Raw genomic sequence first — 8,206 nt, forward strand, 5'->3', positions numbered from 1 at the left:
GTCGTCCTTTGCATATCGACTCTGGTTATCTAAAATTGTTTAGCAACCGACAGTCAAGCTGACAGACTCGGAAGTTTTCATTGCATTCTTTTAGCTTTTGTCGATGTATCAGCTTAATAGCTTAGCACTAACAGGAGTAAACGAATTTTTATTTGGGGGCTCTAGTAACAAGTGCCTCACCTGAAACATCTGGGGGCGCGATTTAAAAGGAATGGCAGAGTGATACCCAGGTTCAAAGTGGCGGGGGCGGCGGCGTACACTTTATTTTGACGAAGGGGGACGAAAAAAGCCAGAAGAAGTGTTGCAGAGTGCAACAGAACTGTCTAATGGTCTGAATTTACAATGGTGTCAAGTACAGCGGGATGAGACTGAAAACAGCAATACAAGGCTCACAGCGGTTCGCTCGAGGAAACCGCTGGGATTTTCGGCGAGTTACTTATGATCTGCTTTGCAATGATGAATGAAGCCATGCGAATTGAGAACTTCGAAACGCACACTAATCAGGTTGTACATGTCTCTATGAAAAATCGTCTGATTCCGATACCGAAACACGCGATTCATTTGGATTACCGAATATGCGTGAACTGATGAATACCTCACAAACGAAGTTCGCATTGGGTAGTCGTTAATAATAAATATCGCTTTATTTACGATTTATTTAGTGTTTCTAAGACATACGTATAGCATTACAAACCAATATTTTCGACCAGTGATGACGTCAATGAGTTTAGCCTGCCCTGGTGCTTGTTGTCCTAGAGTTCAACCCAAGCAAAAAGTAAAATATACCAGCCTATGTTAGTTTTAGCAACCGTGAACGATTTATTAAACTTTTTCCACTGAAACATTAAATTTCCAACTTACCGTATACTGTCATAATATCCAGAAAATAAAGCACGTATCTATTACTTTCGTTCATTAGTTACTACGTTACACAACTTGAGGACAACGCTTTACAACAAATCAAATACCATAAGTCATTTACTTTGATAGGCATTTTATAACGAGTGTTTTTACAATCTAGGGCTGCTCTCAGTTTTCCTGGCTGTCCTTCGAAAAAAATTAACAGTGATGATTTATTATTATTGACACAAGCTTCTTAACGACGTATTCCCCTCGCACGTTTCAGTACAACCAGATAACACGCACTAGCGAAATCCTTGAAGCATTCTAGCTTCATTCTGGGCCGATAGCTCACAAACTCACGCACGACAAGTGACAATGGCGGGAAGTTTCAAAAAGGATTTTTCATCACGACCTATCCAGGTATACAGCTTCTGAGACGATACAGTCTTCAATAAAGCTTCATTTGTGATTTAGATAGCCGGAAAATTCCAACTGTTTGTCCGACACGCGCAACAACTTCTGGGCCTAATCAAGCAGATTCTGAAAACTTACAATTCACAAAAACTTAATGGAACGATTCAAATATACTCTGATTGCCTACCTTTAGTGTGATGCTGATTTTGCCTACACACATAATAGATATCGTTTCCATAGACCCTTGTTATATGTGTGCTGAAACTGAAGCAGATGCTGCTAAATTATATAGTTATGAAGGAACTTATGAAGTACTAGCCTTTCTTCTAAAAATGCGAACCTATAAAGCGGCTTAGAACGCATGCATAGAGACAACCTGGACGAAGTTTGAGATCAACTTGAGAAAAAAACTGACCTCATCTCCTTTGGGGCTCTCATCGCATCTACGACGAGTTATATTAAAATTACAAGTGGTTTTGCTGCCTGTGATCCGCAAAAAATGACAGCAAATACTGACAAAGTGTATACAAAAGGACCATTACTCAGCAAAGCCCCGGTGAATGTCAGAGCTGTCGTTTCACTCAGACTCACGCAGCGAGAAACGATACGTTCGAAGCACGGATCAAACGGCAGCGCTAAACAACCTATCGCCACCATGAGGACGTGTTGTGTTAACCACGAACTCCTTTCGTAAAGTTACGTCGAAGCCTGATGACAGAAAACAGTGGAATGGTATAGATTTACCTGTTCCCGTCCCGATTGCAACGACGATGGGGGTGGCAAGCAATACCGCACTGTACTCCAGTTCGCCTGTTCATCCCGCATCTAAACGCCTTATCTGTTTGTATAAACGATACTTTCCGTCGTTTGTATGAACCTGTAACAATTTCGAGCCACCACTGACCAGACGACGACAACGGCAACAATAACAACAACAACCAGCTAAATTACAACAATGATACTGGGAATAACAATGCTGGGGCAGTGGTAGCTTTTATTAAACAATGTAATAGCAATACTTTTTGTCGGTAGCAATAGACCATCCCTACGAGAGGTGAGATTACGCGCCTGGTGATTGAAGAAGGCCTAGCAAGAGCCAAACGAGTCAGGCAACGCGCGAAAGGAGTTCAAAGCCGTGAATGGCGAACGAGCGGCAAGCACATGATTGACGGACGCACGAACTTAGAATCAATGAGTAAAAGGAAATTGCCAGAGCTTCGTCGAACGCAACGCACCAGTACCACCAATGAATCAATAATCAAAGGCTAAGTAAACTCTAAGTAAAACATCATTCTATTGTCTATTGCCAACATAATCTCTGTGATGGGACACTATTTAAGTACTATGGACGACCTGCTCAGCGCATGTATAGGGCAACAATAACAACAGTACGTTGAAACCTCAGGCACCGAAATAGCTTTTGCGTTTCGCATAGGGCAAATCACATCCTAGTGACATGTGTCGCTTCGTTGCTTCAGCCACTCCAACATATCGCCAGATCCGTATTACCTTCTTTTAGGATCATTGGCATAGCTTCTGTTATGATTCGCGGTTCGCACAACATCACTCGAATCTCCACTTTTGTCGACGGTTGTGGAGGCGAGCGGCGGCGGCAGTAGCGATTTTCGCACGCGCGCCTATCCTACCGTTCCGCAGAGCCCGCGGCACACACAGTGTTGAATTCGTCATCTTTTTAATCTTCGTTTTAAAAGTCGTCGTTTTCGCGCGTTATCACGTCACCGACGCGTCCTCCTTGCGTTGGTCTGCGTGGCGACGCCGTGTGGAGCTCTGTACTTCATGGACTCTGACGGTAAATGAAGAAATGACTCGGGCGCCAAGTCGCTTTTATATAGTCGCCAGGAGGGTCGTGCCACCGGGCGCCGGACGCTGCCGCCAGCGACGACGACGACAACGACTGCTGTTCCAAAGGCTGCTTGTTCGCTGTGTGTGCTTTCCTTCGTCATGTGCTGCTAGTCGTAGGGAGTGTGAGCCTGGATATATCTGCCAAATAGCCGTACTCAGCTTGACTGTGACAGTGTTCGAAGCTGTGCGTCTGTGTGAGTTAGTGAGCCAGGCCGGCAGGCGCTGCGTGTGTCTACATTCATTCCCGTCATATGAATGAGATTCTATTGAAGAACATTTTGAAAAGAACGCGACTCCTTTGTGTTGAATGCTTTTGTTGGACAAACTTATCTATATAGGGGGAAGGCAAGGGGAGTGCTATGGGGCCGCGGTTGGAAGGAGCCTTTGTTTAGGACAATAAAATGGGAGAGGATGTTCAATGCAGTTTTACACCGGAACAACCCCTCCTCCGGCTCTCCGGCCGAACAGTCTCTCCTTCTCCCTTAGTTCTTAGGCCCAGAGTGGCGGCCTAGTCCAGTTAGTCAACCAACTGGCTTGCTTCCTCTCGTTCCAACGGCAGCAATAGTACTATTAGCGCCGGTGTCCTCCTATAGCCTCCTCAAGCCTCAGCGCAGCCGTAAGCATTCTGGGTCGCGGGTCTGCCGACGGTCACTAGAATGGAGCATGGCAAAGGCCCCTATATGCTGTCCTACCCGTCTCGTCCTTCCTGGCGTATTTCACCCTGCTGTGGCCTTGCAGGTCCCCCAAGGCAAGCGAGAGTCAGAGAGAACCGAACTGTCCAAGCCGTGGCCTGGCGGCGCCTTGGGTCGTGCGCACTTTCGCGCTATCTTCTTTGCAGCCTCTACATAAAGAACGACGAATACAGCAAAACAGATTCTTCGCACCATTCGTTGACCGAGCACAGGGAGCGGCTTAGTAAAAGCCTCCAACACTTCCCGAAAGCATCATCGGCAAGAGCATGTTGAGAGCTCTTTACTGCGACGAGAAGATTTCGCGAGAAGAAGGGCCGTTTCAAGAGTCTCGCCGAGTTCATTTTGGATTTCGGTGTCAGTAGAAAGAGTGACAGAGCTCCACGAAGCTCGAAAAAAGGAACGTTCGACGTTTCAGCAATGATAATGCCGTTGTCATCACTTAGAGACGTGGTTGGAAAAGTGGTATCTATTGGCATACCATTTCCAATGCTAGCATCATAACTACTGCTATTTCTAGATACGGCGCTAGCATTTGTCGTCTTTTTAAGCTTGTTGTCCTTTTTCCATCATTTGTTTGCAGCAGACGTTAAAAAAGGCTAAAAAGCTGTGTCCCTTTCCTTTCAAACGAATTCATAGTTTGATTTCTATTTGAGTGGCCTGTGTCGAAGCAGTCGTTTGTTCTGTAAGGTTCTTAAGATAGACGATTACATTTATATTAGCTAAAAGGACTACGATCGTTACTAGGTGTATCATAGGTAGCACTAGACCAACAGCTCTTAATATATTCGTATATATATATATATATGTGTGTGTGAGCTTCTGGATTTGAAGAGCGAAACTAAAATACATGTTCCTCTCGTATTGGCTCCGAAGCACCGTTTAATTCGGGTCTAATACTATCGTTTGACGATCTGCTCGGTTCTGGTGGTCTGCTTCTGTTGCTTTCGCAACTGCAGTGCGACCCGTAGAGGTTTTGCTAGCATAAAATACTGAGGTACTCCTCTTCAAACAGCAATTTTGCCAGCTTAGCAAGCATTCAAAAACATAGTTCCCACCTCGTTTCACTCCAAAGGGAACCATCTTGTTCTACCTGTTGCGCGCCTCTTCGTTCGAGCGTTCTGTTCGCCACACCATGCCCCAAGTTTCCTTGTGCCCTTCCGTGTTCGATGAAGAAGTGGCACTATACTTACTAAAGAAGCTATGTTTGAACTACTACTACAACAGCAACAATGGTGACAACAACAAGAACTCCATACGTGCTTCGTGTTAAAACACGTACCTTCTGCAACTTTGCGGGCAGCGTTACAGATGTGCCTTTTAACAAGAAGGATACCTTAGATGCACGCTGGTTGGTCTCTGGTCGATGTTTAAAAAAAAGATAGGCTGCAGTAATACCCAGTCTGCTCAAGGAATAATGTGCGATAGCTCTGAGCCGGGCCTGCTAGACCAAGTAAGAATCGAAGGCCAAGGAAATGCTGTCCTGCATCCAAGCAAAAAACCGATGTAGAACCCTCACTACACTACGATATAACAAACTTAATAGAATCATCTTGTTATCACCTCGACACGCTGTTTCCTCCAATAGGGGGCAGGCACTCGCGGCCCTCTCAGCTGTCTGTTTCTCTCGCGTTGTCGTCATGGTGGTGCCGCTTAGCTTTCCTTATCAGTACCGTCTGCTAGTCCTCAGCCCGATGTGCCCTCCTGGTCAGGAAAATGATGAGATAAGAGAGATGAAAGCTGCCCCTTTGCCATTGGACCGTTGGAAGATAGATTTTGATGAGGTGTGCAACAGCAGCGGGGTCTTCTGCGACGTAGCTGCGTTTAGCTTTGTGAAGTCGAGACCACAGAAAGAATAGCGTGGTGCGGACTTGAACAGTATCATTGGTAGCAGCAGAAGCAAAGGAAATGAGGGCTCAATGCTCTGCAATGGCTGAACAACGTCAATGGATGAGAGAGAAAAAAAAAAAGCCGATGTTTTGGTGGCTCAACGCACCCTTTGGAAAAGTGAGCGGTAGAAATTGATAAGGCGTAAGGATTCAGTTGAGTGAGATCGCAGCAGCTGTAGTATGATTATACCTGGATTACGCGTTTGTAGACTAGCGTTTATTAAAACTGGACATTAGCGCAGTTGAGAAAGCGAAATAAATGCAACCTTGTATTTGCTTTGCATTGTATAGCATAATCTTCAACAAAACCAAAGGATCATCATGTTTAACTGTGTTACTCTGGATTCTGCCGCAGGCGCTACGTGTTCCTGTTGTGACAAGGTCTCACCACTCGGTAAGCAGAGTCGTAAATCAATGCGACAAATATTTCTATGGTAATTTGCTTAACTGACGGCGGCAGCCTTAATTCCCATGTTTTGACTTTCTACTAATAAGCATTCGTAGGAGCTCCATCCAAATCGATTCGTTGCTCCCATCATCCGTTTCGAAGCCATCAGACTCTAACTCCATATAGTGTAACGTATAATGAAAAGCCAATTAGCTTTTACTAACCTTTAATGTTCAGTAATCAGCCACTTCATAACATAGTGACACCGTTGTTGGTGTCGGGATCACACCGGGAGAACAGTCTTCCTCAAAGGAAGCTTGCACCTGCCACTCGTTCTACTGTACTGGAGCCTCTGCAAGGCAGGCCGGCATCGCCGATAGGGTTGGCTATTTCAGGTAGCATCTCCATCGCGTAAGGGCACTAACCGAGCAAGGGAATTGGGTTCACGACTTTGTCGCATGCAGTCTGCTCGACAGGGCCATCATATTGCTTATCTGGGGCCTTAAAGTCCTCGAACGGTTCCGAACAGATGTTGCTGCTGGTAGTGGTCTGCTGCTAGCAAACAAACCTTCTAGAGCGATTCCTATGGAGAGTTCGTTCGCCCTCGAAGACGTTCGCATTGATATTTCTGAAAATTTAAATCTAGCACTGAATAGCGGTCGTATTTTTCAAACGTGAAATCTTTTCCCTGTCCATGTTTTCAAATGAAAAAAAAAAAAGCGGACGGATGGCAACAATTTCGACTGACAATGGCAGGAGACTCTTGAACTAGCGTTGCTTTTACCTTTAAGGTGTATCACAGCGATTCACTGATGTGTCAAACCTCTCAGATGGAGACCGGCAGCGCTGAAAGATTTATCAAGCTTCACCAGTTCTTTTATATTTTCAGGTATAAAGCCCGTTGCAGTTGGGTTAAGAAAGCACAGCAGCGGGTGTATACCTTTTGTGCAAATAGAAATCATGCCGCAGATAATAAACTAGGGATTTACGAAGGTGATAATGAAGTTTATTTCAAGGCGGGCTACAATCTCACCCCTCTTTTTGATCTCCCAGCGATAGAGTGGATTAGTCATCATATCAATTAGATGGTCGGGTGCTATCACCACAAAACAACAAGCCGACCAACAGTGCTCTCACGAGCTGTCTTACCTTGTACTTTCTGGGTCGTCTCCTCTTTAATGCCAATTTCCTTGAAGATACACTCCTAATAATGGGAGCGTCAGCCAAAGCAACTAAAACCTCTATGTCGTTTGTCATCATGGTGACCACGGACCGGTATCAGGAGAAAAATGAGTGTCACGCTGGCCTTAGAAATGCAACTGTTTCTTCAAAGAAATTTGTAATTGGAAATGCCATACGCAGGCGTACATATGCCATGAGAGTGAAGAGATCATACGCAGCTAACTTGTTTTGACAATGTCACTGCCAGTCGTCAGCAGGGGTCCATTCATATTTTGCCGAACCCTGAGTAGTTCAACGGTCCTATTTCCTTTTACCGTTGCGCGATAGAACGATCACTAAATGGAGTACGAAAGATGTCTGAAGATCCGTCGCTGCGGGTCAGCCACCGATTTCACTGAGACGCGTGCCATCTCTCCTGTTGGAGTTGTCGGTAACTGCGTTGTTGAAGGAGATATATGATATCAGCCTGAAAGGTGAATGCGAGCGTAGACATTAGTAGATAGCTTGATGGTGTTCAACGCAGAAGAAAGCTCTGACCGGATTCCCCCCAGTGGGTCGCCTTCGGCCCCTCCTACTCGTTTGTTGTGGGTAAATTAACCGTTTCATAGGGGTATTTTGATGTGCAAGCGCCGCCAAACTTAGCTAAAATGCTGTTTGACATAGAAATTCACACTCGTATGGAGAGTCAGAAAGGTGAGATCTCTTTGGGTTCCTGACGCATTAACTGGTCTAAAAATGAAACGAACGTCACGGATTTTGTAAACTTTGTATCGCTGTTATAAGGGAATCCGACGCATTTGGGTTGAAGCGCAGAGTTGGACCAGAAAGCGGCTTTTTTAGAGCAGATTCAATGTAAAAGAGACAAGGGAATATTGTAGGATTTTTTAAAAGAAAACTTATAGTACATTCATGCTTTTAGTTATCTACATTACTACTTT

The 8,206-nt window shown here is 45.1% G+C and overlaps 1 long non-coding RNA gene across 1 annotated transcript; it reads right to left on the reverse strand.

The window, feature by feature from the left end:
• Positions 1 to 619: 619 nt before the first annotated feature.
• On the reverse strand, positions 620 to 3,067 carry LOC111269285 (uncharacterized). Its single transcript, XR_002685692.2, has 2 exons — positions 2,767 to 3,067; positions 620 to 2,156 (listed from the first exon to the last, which is right to left on the reverse strand). It is a non-coding gene; the product is annotated as an uncharacterized LOC111269285 (long non-coding RNA).
• Positions 3,068 to 8,206: the final 5,139 nt, after the last annotated feature.

This window comes from Varroa jacobsoni, unplaced genomic scaffold, assembly GCF_002532875.2.
Source record: "Varroa jacobsoni isolate VJ856 unplaced genomic scaffold, vjacob_1.0 scaffold_1375, whole genome shotgun sequence".
NCBI classification, from domain to species: domain Eukaryota; kingdom Metazoa; phylum Arthropoda; class Arachnida; order Mesostigmata; family Varroidae; genus Varroa; species Varroa jacobsoni.